This window comes from Lissotriton helveticus, chromosome 4_1 (assembly GCF_964261635.1).
Source record: "Lissotriton helveticus chromosome 4_1, aLisHel1.1, whole genome shotgun sequence".
Classification (NCBI taxonomy): Eukaryota; Metazoa; Chordata; class Amphibia; order Caudata; family Salamandridae; genus Lissotriton; species Lissotriton helveticus.
Window position 1 is genome coordinate 1,346,017,036 of NC_136063.1, and position 16,251 is coordinate 1,346,033,286.

Sequence of the window (16,251 nt, forward strand, 5' to 3'; positions counted from 1 at the left end):
CAGAGACACTCAAATGCCTTATAAAGAAGCATACACCATTATGTCCTTGTCATAAATTTTAAAACCATTCCCTTACCTCAAAAACGATTTTCAAGTCATAATTTGAAAACACTGCACATGGGGAAATGACTTAAAATGTCCTTAAGACACATGAAAGCGTTTTTTGATTGCCTTTGCAGCATGTTTGGGTCACTTTTAACATGGCTATGTAACTCAAACAATCAAAATCTAAATTTGCCATGCACAGGTGGGAGCATATTTACAAGGAATTTGCACCACGGGGAAAGGTCTTACATTAAAATGGGAAAAATAACATCAGAGACACTCAAATGCCTTATAAAGAAGCATACACCATTATGTCCTTGTCATAAATTTTAAAACCATTCCTTTTCCTCAAAAACGATTTTCAAGTCATAATTTGAAAACACTCCACAGCTCCTATGCACAAAAACACCCTGTCAGTACTAATACTTCACATTTTCTCCAATTACAATTTCTCAAAGAAACAAAATCTATTTGTAAAACACTTGAGACAAAGCAACATTTTAAAAACACAACTTTCTTCATAATTTTCTCCTTAAAGCACACTATTCTCTATCTAAATTAAATAAATCTTTTCTCACCTTAGCAAATACTTTATGAGTTTCAAAACAGTCTCAGAAACACACCAATTTGTCTTTAGCAGAGCAAAAGGTATGCACACCAGAGGCTGGAACCAACAATGGCACAGAAATGCTGTTATTCTTCACACATATCTCTCATGTCACCCAATCAAAACTCTTCCCTCACTTTTTTCAAATCAAAACCCTTCCCCCCTCTGCCCTCTCTGCCTTTTTTGCATAGCAACCACCTCTTGGAAGACCTCTGGTGTTTGCAAGTTCACACAACAATGTTTCAATTGAACTCTGAACTCTCAGTGCACCTGCATATCCAGTGCAATCTTTCATTTAATGATTTTTTATTGACCATTCAAAATACATCTTTCAAAGAACTCATCCATGCACCCTAACTTTCTGTTTTCAGCAATCAAAATCCACCAATCACTGTTACTGCTTCATTAACACAGAAACTCCACAGTTTTTTTCATTTTAAACTCTTATTTTTTCAACTGCCATTTCATTGCCACACTTCATCTGACTGCAGCAGAACCTTCTCTCACCATGTTTTCTGTCTGGATTGTTGGACATAGTTACATCTATTGGGCTCAGAGGTATGCTGAGAACAGAAATTTACCTAACCTCAATTTACAAGATGTGGAAATTAAGTGGTTTGGCCACAGAGGATTAAAATGTCACCAATTGATACCATTGGTGAAAACCTTTATGCATTTGCCAAAACCTGACCTGTTAATTGTGCACTGTGGAGGTAATGATTTGGGCACTTTGACTGGGGTAGGTCTGGAAATGCTTTTAAAGGACACCTTTGAGCAATTGATGGCACTTTTCCCTCAAACTGCCTTGGTATATTCAAATATATGCCAAAGACAGAAATGGAGGTGGTCAAACCAATTTTGTCCACAAATTGAGAAGTCGAGGAAGCATGTAAACAAATCTGTTTCAGCTTACATGAGAGACCATGGAATGGGCTCCATGTACAACAATAACTTGCGTTACTACATGCAAGATATCTACAGAGGAGATGGAGTTCACTTCTCAGATGAGGGCAACAGAATTTTCATTCTGAATTTAAGACTGTGCATTGGTACCTACTTATAAGTACCTAAATGTACCATACACCCAAAATCTCTTCTCAGAGCTACCCTACATCTGATCACTCACAATTATTATTTTACTCTAACTTTTTTCACTCATTTTCAACAAAGTACGCTCCCCGGGGCGCTACCCGGTACGCGAACCGGAAGCTAACCTCGCGAAATTTTTTTAAAAAAGGTTTTTTTTTCGCACATATAAGCCTCCTCAGCCACCCTCAGAAAACCTAGGGGGTCAAGATAAGTCTACCGTGCCCCCTTCTACCCATTCTGAACATTATTAGCCCTCCATCTTGTATCTTAATTCGACCGAAACACAAAATGGTGGACTCCCGTAACGCTTCAGGTTCGCGTACCGGGGCGCTCGCCAGTTCGCGTACTGGGGCGCTCCCCGGGAAGCGCTCCATCAAAAAAAGGTGGGAAAGTAATTTACAGAAAAACGACTGGAGACACTTTCACCAAATATAGATTAGCTCATACTACATACCAATCCCTATCATTTTCACAAATTTGATTGAAATTCCATTTAGCCATTTAGCCTGTAGACCTCTCTAAATACCGTGAGGTAAATTACTTCACAAAACACATCTGAAGTGTTGGAATTGACAACCAATGAAAATGTTACTTTCATTTTCTACCTTTTTTTACCTGACATTTGATTGGTTATATACCTGAATATATATAAAGGAAGAGAAGGAAACACAGCCATTTTGACTACTACTTCTTGTTGTAGATTTCAATAGGATTTTCACTAATCACTTCAACTTCTTTGTAAAGGTAATTTGTTATTTTAAAAACTGAAGTATATTGTGCACTATAAGTTAATATGGTAAACTTTTTCTGATAGTTATATACTATCCCTCTGTAGTAGTTATAGATTTAGATAGACTTCTCTGTTATAGTTATGGATGGAGTTAGGTTTCTCTTGTATAATTATGAATTTACTTACGTTAAATCACATACACTTTTTTATATTCCTACTTCCACTCTGATACTATACACTGCCCAAAGATAAATTCACTGATAAAAACTGCCTATCTAAAATTAATCCCAACAGTGCCCTATCTCTACTAATATATATTTTTTTTATCCAAATTTCAGGCAAAATGGAAGGCGAACACAAAGTTTCATTTCAAATTGTCCTGCAAGAGAGCAGCCAAGAAATAATTGATCCAAATTATATAGAATTTATGGATGAAACTTGGGACCAAGAACTATTGCAATGTGTGCAAGCAGTAGATGACCTCCTTCAAAATGAGGACATTTTACACACTCAGAGATTACAAGCTATGTTCAATGAAAATAACGACATTTCAGACAGTGAAATGTTAGAAATGTTATTAAATTTTGAAACACAATCACAATAATAAATAATTGCTTAAAAAATAAAGAAATTAAAAAATAATCAACAAAACCAACAATCAATTAACATACAGTATTTGAAAAGTCTATCATTCATTTTTCCTTATAGTACGCTCCCCAGAACGCTTCCCGGTTCGCGGACCGGGCGCTCCCCACGCAAAAAAACAATTTTTTTTTTTTTTTTTGCCCTGCGGGGCCCTTTTAAAGCCTCCACATCAAACCTAAGGGGTCAGGGAGGATCTACTATGCCCCCTTATGGTCAGTCAGTCAATTTTCTTTATTCGATTAATTAAAATCATAAAAGAGCGAGCAATACACGGTAACATTTCATTATGACACATAGTAATACATATCAAAAATTTGTTTAAAAAAACCCTAAAAACACATTATACAGAATAAGTTATACCATAATCTTTAAAAATGTAAAAACAATTAAATATAGAGGGTAATCATTAATCATTAGTCAGGGACAGAGTGCCTAATACTAAAACGATGCTTATTTATACGTGCACCAGTGACCAAAAAACTAGCAACATGAAATGCCACTTTTAAATTAGGTAAGAGTTGCAGGAATAGCATAGCTGGTTTTACCTGTGTAAAACCCATATTGCACAATATAGGCAGCAAGAATTTTTTTCTACACTCTTTATAGTGACCACAGAACAAGATAAAATGGGTCGTGTCTTGAATAGAAAAATGATCGCCATCACAAGGATCAGCATTTTCAGGTCTGGACCATATTTTAAAATTGCCCAGAATATAAGGAATTAAATCAAGACGAAATCTTGTTAGGAGGAAACGATGGTATGGTTTGTGTACCGAAAAAAGATATGGTTCCATACCTAAAACAGATGTAATCGTGCAATGTTTCCTAACCGTGGATTTGTTCAACTCTGTGGCTTCCCTCTCCAGGACGTAACAATCAGTCAAAAGATTTTTGACTGTCTTTACGTCTTCCAAATTTATCAAATGTGGGGAGGAAAAAAGTTCAGGTCGGCCAACTAGAGTTAACTGCGTCTTGACATATTTTAACCATGGAATGTTATGTGCATTATCCAGGGCTAAACAATCTTTAAAAATATGGTGGTTTAGAGTGAGCTCCTGATTGATCCACACTTTCAACCAACCAATAACTGGGGTTGCCTTCAAAATATCGGTAATGTAGCCCAGACCAAGCTCTGTATGTATTATATATGTAGAAGTTGACTGGGGGACAGAAAGCAGGGTTCTCAAGAATTTATTTTCTACTTTCTGAATTCTATCGTACTCATGATTAGTGTGCCCCCAGATAACAGAGCCGTATTGAGCAACCGATAAACATTTGGATTTATAGACCTTTATAATGCTTTCCATGGGGCGAGCACCAAGCCTTTTGGCAAACCCAAGCAGCCCAGCAGCCTCTCTTGCTACTGCGTTGCTTTTGGCCAAAAGCAGGGGGCCCCACTTGCCTTTTTCATCAAAGATCACGCCTAAGTAGGGGAAAGATGGGACTCTCCTAACCTCCTTCCCAGCACAAAAGAAAGTTTTAGTCTTTCTTTTCCTGCCTGCGGCTCCTGCTATCATTACATGGGATTTTTCTACGTTAGTTTTCATGTCCAATGAGGACATGAAATCCCCAAAGGCTGAGAGGAGTTTATTCAGTGCCACTCCAGAGCGTGCTAAGAGGACAGCGTCATCCGCGTACAGGAGGACAGGTATCTTTATCTCTCCTGCGCGCGGAATATCAGTGTGGGACACTGCCAAGACTGCCTCAAGACCGTTTATATAAAGTGTAAAGAGAAGGGGTGCAATGATACATCCTTGCCTAACCCCTCTCCCTGATTCAAAGTGGCAGGTGCATCTTCCTTCCCTAGTCACTCTGACCGACGTCTTGAGGTCTCTGTGTAGCTCTGCCAGGTACCTCACCAGGGGGGCATCAATGCCCATGGCCAAAAGGACCCCCCACAGCTTAGCCCTGTTGACCAGGTCAAAAGCTGAGGAGAGGTCCATAAAGGCCATGTACAGAGAGCCCCCCTTGGCAGTTACATATTTACTAATGATCAGTTCTAAATTTAAACACTGATCTAAGGTTCCTCTTTTAGCTCTAAAGCCATATTGTGCATTCGATAGAATGCCCTTCCCTTCTAAGAGCTGGGTCAGTCTTCCTAAAAGGACTCTTCCCAAGATCTTGACACTAGAATCAATTAGGGAAATTGGCCTATAACAGGCTGGATCTGTTCTTTGTCCCTTTTTAAAAATTGGTATAATGGTAGACTTTGACCAGCTGCTAGGAAAAACAAAGTCTCTTGTGGCGTTAAAGATGTTAGTAAGAATTTTGGCGCTTAATTCAGGGGCACTCTTAAAAAAGTCTGCGGGAACCCCATCGGGGCCCGGAGCCTTTTTAGAATGTGTGTCGCTGATAGCTTTTTTTACCTCTTCTATGCTAAAAAGGGAGATGGGAGGGGCTGCTTTTGTGGATTGTAATCCACAGCCTGAGATATTATCAGGACAACTGTAGATATTACTGAAGTGTGTGACCCACTGGTCATCCGGTATAATGCAATCTGCTCTCTGCTTATCTAGATCCACAAAAAAAGGGTGATTTATTATCGCCCAGAATTTTGAGCTGTCTCTCTGTATGTCGGGTGACAACAAGTCGTTCCAGGCCTCCTTTTTAATCTCTGTTTTTCTCTTCCTGATAGCGTCATAATAATTTTTCCTTAGCAACGCTATCTGTGCCTTATCTCTTGGCACAACTTTTAAAGCCTTCAGGAGAGTTGAGTGGGCCTTTGAACAATCTGAGTCAAACCATTTTTTGCCCCTACATATCCGGGTCTTATTCCTTATAGTCAGATCTAGATTAACCTGGCAACAGATGATGTTAAATGCTTCTATCAGGGTAATAGACGGGTTATTATTATCCAGGCAGATTGCAACCTCACCCTCAACTTTGGATAAGGTGTCCTGTATGAAGGTGATCGGGGTGACTTGGTCCCACTTCAGCTACGGTTCTGATCTCCCAGGACTAGGTTAGTCGCGCATAAAACTGCAGCCTCTCTCTTTCCAAAAACTCCCTGGGATAAAATTTCTAAAATTACTGGGTTATGATCACTAAAGACTGAGGTTACTACCTTATAGGTTGAAACCTCAGACAAAATACTGGACGACAAAAAGATATAATCTACTACTGTGCCAGAGTTGTTACCCACAAATGTTGGTAACCTCAAGCCTCTGTTACTACTAGAAAATTCATAAAGATTAAAAGTTGCTAAGAGTGATTCCAATGCCTCCCCACGCGATGAGTGTTCAAAGTGCGGAATACAGCGGAAGGGGGGAAAATCTTCATATTCCTCACGGCAATCCAAGTTACATGGGTGGATGTTATGATCTCCCATGAGGATGACATCAAAGCCGTGGACACTATTCTCGCTGTGAGTAGACAAGAAGTCCTCTAAAGTTACCAAATGCTCGTTAAACATTTGACTGACGGGGGAATTATAAAAATTAACTAATAAGATGGGCTGTGAGTTAAGTGTTGTTAATTCAACCGCTAGTATATTTGTTGAGTTAGTTTTAATCTGTCTTGGCTTTCCCTGAATATTTAAGGAAATATATATAGCCAAGCCTCCCTTTGCCCTTCCAGATGTGCTAGAAACAGCAGGTACAGAGAAATGGGAAAAGCCGTCTAGAACAAAACCGTCGGACGTCTCCCAGGTCTCCTGGAATACAAGAATGTCGTGTAATCTGACCATTTCCAGCCAGTTCTTGTTACTAATTTTAGAGCTAATACCAGCGACATTCCAGCTCAAGATACTGCAAACCCTGTTACTTGTAATTTTTGAATCTAAGAGTACAGGGACAGACAAAGAAACAGGTAAAAAACCCTCAATATTGGTATCTTCTGTAGGAGCGAGTCAGTCATTCTGATCCATGAAGGACAATGGGGCATAGCGATTAAATAACTGGAGAGGTTCAACAAAAGAGTTTTGCTGTGGTAAAAGGGGATAATGGGCTACAGAATTATGCCTTATATCCTGCCCCCGTCTGGGATTAAAATCCCAAAATCTGTCCCACCCCAACGCTGGGGTCCTTGGATAAGTGACATTTTGTTGCTCCCCGTAAAAAAACTTCAAGGTTAGAGGAACAACCGTGCCTTGTCTGCGTTGGGGGGGGAATAAATTGGCCAGTATGTTAGGGAGAACATCTTGATTCAAAAGGGTCACTGCCACACAGTCCCCTTTAAACTTTTTCGGGCGGTTTCCCAACCAAGGGACCCTGGTCGCAGACTTAATAACATTTGCCAGTTGGTGTTTCCCCCCTGGGGCTAACCGCATGTTGCTGGTTAGCCAGTGCAGAGCCTTGCTTGTAAGGGAGGTAGGGCTTTCCACTGTTCCCCCTTCCAAGGGGGGTACGTTTGCAAGCACCAGGACCACTGGGGTGGCCTCAACTAGAAATTGGAGGGGGACCGTAGTGTGGGTAGTTGCTGGGGGTGGTCTAGCAGAAGGGAGATCATCTGTTGGGATGTTGACTAAAAGAGGGCCCTCAGTGATGGTAGACAAAGGTATTAATGGCTGGGGCAATACATTTTCAACAGGTAGCTGAGTCCCTTCATTATGACAAAAGACTTCATTAATCACATCTCCCCCTATGTTATTGGGCACATTTGTGACTATCTTAGTGATATTTTCCACCCCATCTACAACCAGAGTGTTCAAACAACCCAACCTCTTAACCTCTGCATGCAGTTTATCTAATATAGATATTAGGGGTTTAACAATGGCATTGATTTTTTGTTCAAGAAAGTCAGCAATCCTTTCGAAGAAGGCATCCTCGGAGATATGACTCTGATTGTCCTCCACGACGTTTGCTTGTTTAACCTTTGGGGTAGTAACCCTTTTCTTTCTTGCCCCTATACGTGGGCCACTCAACTTAGGAGGATTCTTGGTGCATAAACGTCTTGGCCTTGTTGCACGCCCTTTTGGTGTCATCTCCTCAGGTGCAGCTTGTACATGTCTCTCTTGGTCAGAGTCAGTGTCAATGTCAATATCACCCTCGACCTGCATATTGGAGGTCTCGATAGACAGAACTGCATTATCTGGTGCACTACTTAAGTCTAGGAGAATGGGGCCGCCAGTTACATTCTCCTGACTAGTTTCCTGCAGAATAGTGTCATCAATCATAGTAGAAGCTGTAGGTGACAAACAACGAAGGTCTGGGGATTGACTTAACCCGAGAGAGTCTCTCCTTTGCGTGTTAATTTTCCTAACTGTCTGGACAAGATAATTGTCAAGGGTGTTCTGTGGGGCTTCCTTCACTTTCGCAGGTATACTTTTCAATATACTCACAGCCTACTTTTTAAAAACAATCGATACTTAATATTTATAACATATGCAACAATATAGCTTACTTGCATGTAAGTCCTGTAGAGTTTCTGGACCTGCCCTGCCTCCTCGTGCCGATGAGGGCCGTAGAGGGCCCGCCCTTTGCCCGGGCTTAGCCCCGGGCGTCCCGCGGAGCGGGTGTCTGCGCCGCTTAAGTGCGCCTCCTGGCGCCCTCGCGTTGTCAGAACGCGCGCCGCTGCGTAGGCTGCCGGGAATTGTAGTCCCGGAGCGGCGGCGCGTGGAGTCTGCTGTTAGTTGACTCTTGGCGGTGGCGGCGTGCTTTCAGGGCTTCCTGACTGCCTTGGAATGACTCTTGGCGGTGGCGGCGTCTTACAGGCGTCTTGCAGGTAAGTGCTGGCTTGTCTCCCCCGCTCCGCCGGTGTCTGCGCCGCTTAAGTGCGCCTCCTGGCGCCCTCGCGTTGTCAGAACGCGCGCCGCCGCGTAGGCTGCCGGGAATTGTAGTCCCGGAGCGGCGGCGCGTGGAGTCTGCTGTTAGTTGACTCTTGGCGGTGGCGGCGTGCTTTCAGGGCTTCCTGACTGCCTTGGAATGACTCTTGGTGGTGGCGGCGTCTTACAGGCGTCTTGCAGGTAAGTGCTGGCTTGTCTCCCCCGCTCCGCCGGTGTCTGCGCCGCTTAAGTGCGCCTCCTGGCGCCCTCGCGTTGTCAGAACGCGCGCCGCCGCGTAGGCTGCCGGGAATTGTAGTCCCGGAGCGGCGGCGCGTGGAGTCTGCTGTTAGTTGACTCTTGGCGCTGGCGGCGTGCTTTCAGGGCTTCCTGACTGCCTTGGAATGACTCTTGGCGGTGGCGGCGTCTTACAGGCGTCTTGCAGGTAAGTGCTGGCTTGTCTCCCCCGCTCCGCCGGTGTCTGCGCCGCTTAAGTGCGCCTCCTGGCGCCCTCGCGTTGTCAGAACGCGCGCCGCCGCGTAGGCTGCCGGGAACTGTAGTCCCGGAGCGGCGGCGCGTGGAGTCTGCTGTTAGTTGACTCTTGGCGGTGGCGGCGTGCTTTCAGGGCTTCCTGACTGCCTTGGAATGACTCTTGGCGGTGGCGGCGTCTTACAGGCGTCTTGCAGGTAAGTGCTGGCTTGTCTCCCCCGCTCCGCCGGTGTCTGCGCCGCTTAAGTGCGCCTCCTGGCGCCCTCGCGTTGTCAGAACGCGCGCCGCCGCGTAGGCTGCCGGGAATTGTAGTCCCGGAGCGGCGGCGCGTGGAGTCTGCTGTTAGTTGACTCTTGGCGGTGGCGGCGTGCTTTCAGGGCTTCCTGACTGCCTTGGAATGACTCTTGGCGGTGGCGGCGTCTTACAGGCGTCTTGCAGGTAAGTGCTGGCTTGTCTCCTTATGGTCATTTCCCCCTTTGTTTTGGTCTCCTCTTGTCTCTCGATCCTACCGAGAGACAAGATGGCGGCCGCTCCGGACTGTTTAGAATGTTGACAGACACCGGAGAGCCAATCAGCTTCGCTACGCGAACTTCCGTTACGCGTCAAGTACGCGAACCGGAGCGCTGCCTGGAGCGCGCTTACAGATATATATCTTTTTTTGAACGTTAATTTCTCAAAATCCACTGGAGCACATATATTGAGACCTAGCAAAGGCACATCGGGCTAACAGTCCCTACAATTTTGCCAAGTTTCGTGCAAATCCATTCAGCCGTTCGGGCTAAAAGTGAGGCCAACCGCCCTATGGAAATTAACATGGGAAAAACACGTTTTGGGACCCCCCTTTTTTCTCGGCCCCCCCTTGACGAACCCCCCCCAAATTTCCAGGGGCTGCTCTGAAACAATATGTTCCATTTTCCTGAAAATTTCAGCCAATTCCGTCCACAAACGCCAAAGTTATTAGACATAGAATTTTCAAAAATCCCATAGGGAAAAAATCCTAACTATATATACCTACTGGCGACCGCCAGTAGGTAATATATTTATGTTTGCCACTGTTCCCCATGAGCACTGGACGGCGTCATGCAGCATTGTGGGACTGGTAGTCCCCGTAATTGTAGCAGCGTGAGGAAGAGTCCAGTGCAGGTGAGCCTCATCAGACAGAGAAGGTGGGGCTACGCCTTTAAAATCGTCAATGGGAAAGCATGGCTGAGACTGCTGGCACTGATGAAAGCTATGCGCTGAAACCGGTCTGCCGATATTCTTTAATAAAGCAGCCTTTCTTCACCCCAGTGAAACCCTGCTGTGTCCTTTGTTCTTCTACCGGAGGGTGAGAAGTGTTGGAAGTGATTTTAGCGCGCTGCCCGTGGTGCGCACCGAGGACCCTCTCAGACAAGCAGGTCACAGACACATGGGAACATTGTTTGAAATTACCGAGGTGTCGGAGTAATCTGTGACCCACCATCGAGACTTTTAATGCGCCAAGGCTGCTGTGTGAACGGCGGGTTGAGACTGCTCGACGAGACGCCTATGCTTTTACTGGCGTTTCCAACTGGTGCCTGTAAAGTGCTTGATGGTTGAGAGAAGGGGGCATATGGAGAAGTGAACTTTTATGTTTGCCACTGTTCCCCATGAGCACTGGACGGCGTCATGCAGCATTGTGGGACTGGTAGTCCCCGTAATTGTAGCAGCGTGAGGAAGAGTCCAGTGCAGGTGAGCCTCATCAGACAGAGAAGGTGGGGCTACGCCTTTAAAATCGTCAATGGGAAAGCATGGCTGAGACTGCTGGCACTGATGAAAGCTATGCGCTGAAACCGGTCTGCCGATATTCTTTAATAAAGCAGCCTTTCTTCACCCCAGTGAAACCCTGCTGTGTCCTTTGTTCTTCTACCGGAGGGTGAGAAGTGTTGGAAGTGATTTTAGCGCGCTGCCCGTGGTGCGCACCGAGGACCCTCTCAGACAAGCAGGTCACAGACACATGGGAACATTGTTTGAAATTACCGAGGTGTCGGAGTAATCTGTGACCCACCATCGAGACTTTTAATGCGCCAAGGCTGCTGTGTGAACGGCGGGTTGAGACTGCTCGACGAGACGCCTATGCTTTTACTGGCGTTTCCAACTGGTGCCTGTAAAGTGCTTGATGGTTGAGAGAAGGGGGCATATGGAGAAGTGAACTTTTATGTTTGCCACTGTTCCCCATGAGCACTGCAGCATTGTGGGACTGGTAGTCCCCGTAATTGTAGCAGCGTGAGGAAGAGTCCAGTGCAGGTGAGCCTCATCAGACAGAGAAGGTGGGGCTACGCCTTTAAAATCAATGGGAAAGCATGGCTGAGACTGCTGGCACTGATGAAAGCTATGCGCTGAAACCGGTCTGCCGATATTCTTTAATAAAGCAGCCTTTCTTCACCCCAGTGAAACCCTGCTGTGTCCTTTGTTCTTCTACCGGAGGGTGAGAAGTGTTGGAAGTGATATATATATATATATATATATATATATTTATATATATATATATATATATATTCACAGAAAAAACCATAGGTTATAGACCATATATAGTTAGGAATTAGCATTTACAAAACCTTGAAAATTCACTGAAAAAACCATAGGTTATAGACCATATATAGTTAGGAATTAGCATTTAGAAAACCTTATTTTACTCACACAAAACCATTGAAATTCCATATATAGTTAGTTGCACTAACTATATATCGCGCACCCGCAATCCACTGCTGATGATGTCACATATTACATCATTCATGACATGGTCAGTGACATCACTGATGACATCACTGATGACATCTCAAATGACATCACTGATGACATCACTGATGACATCTCATTTGACATTACTGATCACATCACTGATGACATCATTCATGTGATGATACAATGAACCTCTTCAGACTCTAATATAACCTTAGATACACTCAGTGTAAACAGACACTCACAGACTGTCACTCATCCATGGAGTTACTCACACACCTAGTCAGTCTTGCAAAGAATCAATCACACCTCGATTTCCTCAACTATATAGTTATACACACCTTACTTATTGGAACATATAATAACACATATTTACTCTGTTATACAATCCCTGATACAAGTTCACAATAATCCATACAGCCACTCACACATTCACTGGCTCTTATGCACAGTTATTTATATATGTCAACTATCACATGTACTGTGTTTTACATATGTACTTACTTTGACATGTAGCACTGAGATATCCATTCACTCACCAATACACTCATGCACACAGTCAACCGCCCATACAGATGTTTCCACATGCACTTTTGAACCCATACATCTAGTGAATCAACTGCTCACACATCTATGCACAGAGTCATACACCTCCCAGACACCCACACACACACTCAGTCTCCCATACAAATACTTGGGCAACTAATCAATAACCCATATAGTTAGTCATATAGCTAATGATCAACACATGCATCAGATTACAAAACAACAGACACAATGATGCACAATTTAAAACAGTTTAGTCACTAACCCATGCACTCAGTGAGACACATTTAATCACTCACTTATACAGTCAGTCATGCACCTACTAAATCCTTCATCCAGACACTTATACATCCACTCATTCTTCAATATGTAAGACATATTTTAACTTTACAGAAGCATACAGTCACTGGATGTTGTCATCAGTGATGTCATCAGTGATGTCATTTGAGATGTCATCAGTGATGTCATCAGTGATGTCACTGACCATGTCATGAATGATGTAATATGTGACATCATCAGCAGTGGATTGCGGGTGCGCGATATATAGTTAGTGCAACTAACTATATATGGAATTTCAATGGTTTTGTGTGAGTAAAATAAGGTTTTCTAAATGCTAATTCCTAACTATATATGGTCTATAACCTATGGTTTTTTCAGTGAATTTTCAAGGTTTTGTAAATGCTAATTCCTAACTATATATGGTCTATAACCTATGGTTTTTTCTGTGAATTTCATTGGTTTTTTAACAGCTAATATCTGTAGCTGTAAAATGTATTCTTCTTTAAATCCAAAAATATATTTTATATGTTTATGAATAATTTTTTTTAAAAATATTTTTATTTCTTCGTTCCCGCTTCGCGAATCGGGAAGCTTCCCGTTAGCTGACCTTGATGCCGCGAAATAGACCGCGAGCCGGTAAACGTTTCTTTACCGCAAGTGCCGCGTTAGAAAACAACATCGTGACGCCTCCCGTCCGCATGACGTTCCACGTTGTCGCGTGATACGTCATATGACGTGCTACGTTAGCGAACTGGTACGCGAAGCGAGTGCCAAAGCGCAGGTTTCTGGAAGCAAACCGGGAGGCCCTGCAAAGCGCTTAACGTAAACACAGCAAGTCATGTGACTTGGTAATAACACTTTTCATTGGTTCATTTCACTTTTGGTTTCCTAATGATGTAAGACTAGGTCATATAATCTAAAATGAACACTTTTGATTGGTTGAGAACTCTTGTTTTTCCCAAATGATGAAAATCCCTCCTTCTTTCCTCACTCTGACTTTCATCATTGTGAGAGAAAGACCCTTTGTGATCACTGAGCAATGGCTTCTTTAGTAGCTTCAGCTGGTGCTTCCCCACCACCTCCACCACATCCAAGGAAGAGTGGACCACCTGCTCAAGTTGTAATTCAACAAGAAGAAGAAGAAGAGGAACAGGAGGACGAGCACGAAGAGAGGCAGTTTTTGCCTGAGCAGCCCAAGACGTCTCACCGGAAAGAAAACTTCATTTGGCAATTTTTTAAAATTCCCAAAGGTCAGAAAAAAGTAAATGCAAGATACGTAACTTGCCTTATATGTCAAGATAGACTGTCCAGAGGGACCGACAAAAAATACAGTTTCGGAAACTACACAATGCATCGCCATATGACTAGGTGGCATCCTAACAACTACAGTGCTGCACAGTTTCGGAACGACCTAGATAATCTCCCTATTATGGCCAGAAGATCTGTTGTACCGGAAGTAACGGGACCAGAGGGCAGGGAGATGGTGCCAAATATACAAATGAGATTTAGTGAAGTAAAACACACCTGCGTATTTTGCGATGGATTCATTTCCTACGGAGAAAGAAGCATCACTCTGATCAACAGAGCTATTGACTATCATATGCAAGTTTGTCCGAAACGCCCAAAATAATAAATACTTCTTTTTTTTGTTTTGTTGCTCCTGTTGAGCCCTTTACAATGAATCGTTTTCATTGCCCCCTCCAAGAAAAACCCAAAAAAATATAAAACTGTTCCGAAAAATTCAAAAACAGTAAAAAAATGTTCAGAAAAATAAAAAAAAAAGTTCTTTTCAGAACTACCTCCCCGTTATTAAAAAATTGGTACAATATTTGGAACTGTGCCAACCTCTATTTCTCTTAGTTCGCTTCCTAGTTCGCTCGCTGGTACGCGAACTGGAAGCGAACCAAAAACAGTAAGTATAAGGGAAGGAAACACACACTTATGTTAAAAGAAAGACAGCTATAGGGGAGTAAACTAGAGATACTATTACCCATAATCCACTACTGATGATGTCACATATTACATCATTCATGACATGCTCAGTGACATCATCAGCAGAGGATTGCGGGTTTTTTGGCAACATGCCTTATCCACGGTTTAATAACGCTGCCTTTTGCTTTATATAAGTTTTCAAATTGTATGAAATATATACCAATAGGTCTTTATGAACCTTTAGGTAGTGCTTTTGTTCATGAGGTCTGGTCGCTTCCATACACATACAGATGCTTCAAAGATGATCAAGAAGTTTATCTGAATGGAGAGGAATGCACTGAGACGCCAGATCATTCACTAATGTGTAGGCACATACAGTTACACGATTCATGCAACAAACACCGACCAAATATGGCTTGCGTCTTGCAAGGCACGCCAGTTCCTGCTATCATCCCCACGTTCAAGTTGTTGGAAAATGGTAGTTATTTGATGCTCAATAATGAAGATTGTTCTGAGTTAATTAAAAGTATTCCTTTTATCGTAACAGTAAGTGAACGGGTTATTTGCTGCAGAAATGTTCTATTTCCTCCCACACATGAACATAGGGAGTTTTCAATCTGGCCACAAATACCAACCTTGGGACACGTTTCAACGGCATGACAAGAATAAGAGCTCTTTTGTCTCAGAGAGAGGTGGCCTTGAGTTCGGCCCGTGAAACTTTCGTACTTCACATAGCGAACACCCGTACACAGGTTTGCCTTTCAATTTCAGCAACATGTTTCCGACTATCTTTAACGCATCCTCCACAAAATCCCTGGCACACTTTTTTAAAGTTGTTACCAGTGGTCTCGTGACTTCATTTGAGAAAATCTTTGGAGTCATCCCTGCTCCCTTTCATTGTATTTTCTGCACTCTGGTTCGTGGATTGGCATTTTTACTTGCATTACCAGCGGACGCTCTTGTGCTTTTTTACATTTTTAAATATGGATGTCCCTCCTATGCAACCTCCGACCCTGCAGCTGCTGACACTGTTCCGCAATCGCATGCTAGAATATTATGGCACAATGCCGTTGGCGATATTAAGCACGGCATATGGATTATCTTTTCGGTTCTCCTACTTCACCTGTGTCCAGCCTGTATTTCACTGCCTGACCTGTGATTTCGATTGGGCCATTGATTTGTGTCTCTGCGGACCGGTTTCTCCTGACGTCGACTTTAATCAGCTGATGACTCCTATCATTACTCACGAGTTGATTTGTCCTGGCGAAAGGATTATGGCTGTGGCATTGATGCATGGACTACTTGGTCCCTGGAATTTACTGGCGGCAGCACAGTCTTTCTTGGAACACAGCTTTCTTGAAAACCCACCGAGCTGTCCTCTGATGGTGATAGAGGATCCGGTGCTGGGATAGCACGTATGTTCTTTTCCGCTTTTAAATTGGATGGCTGAACTGTTTTCGGATGAAGACGGTGACTTCCTATTGGAGGCTG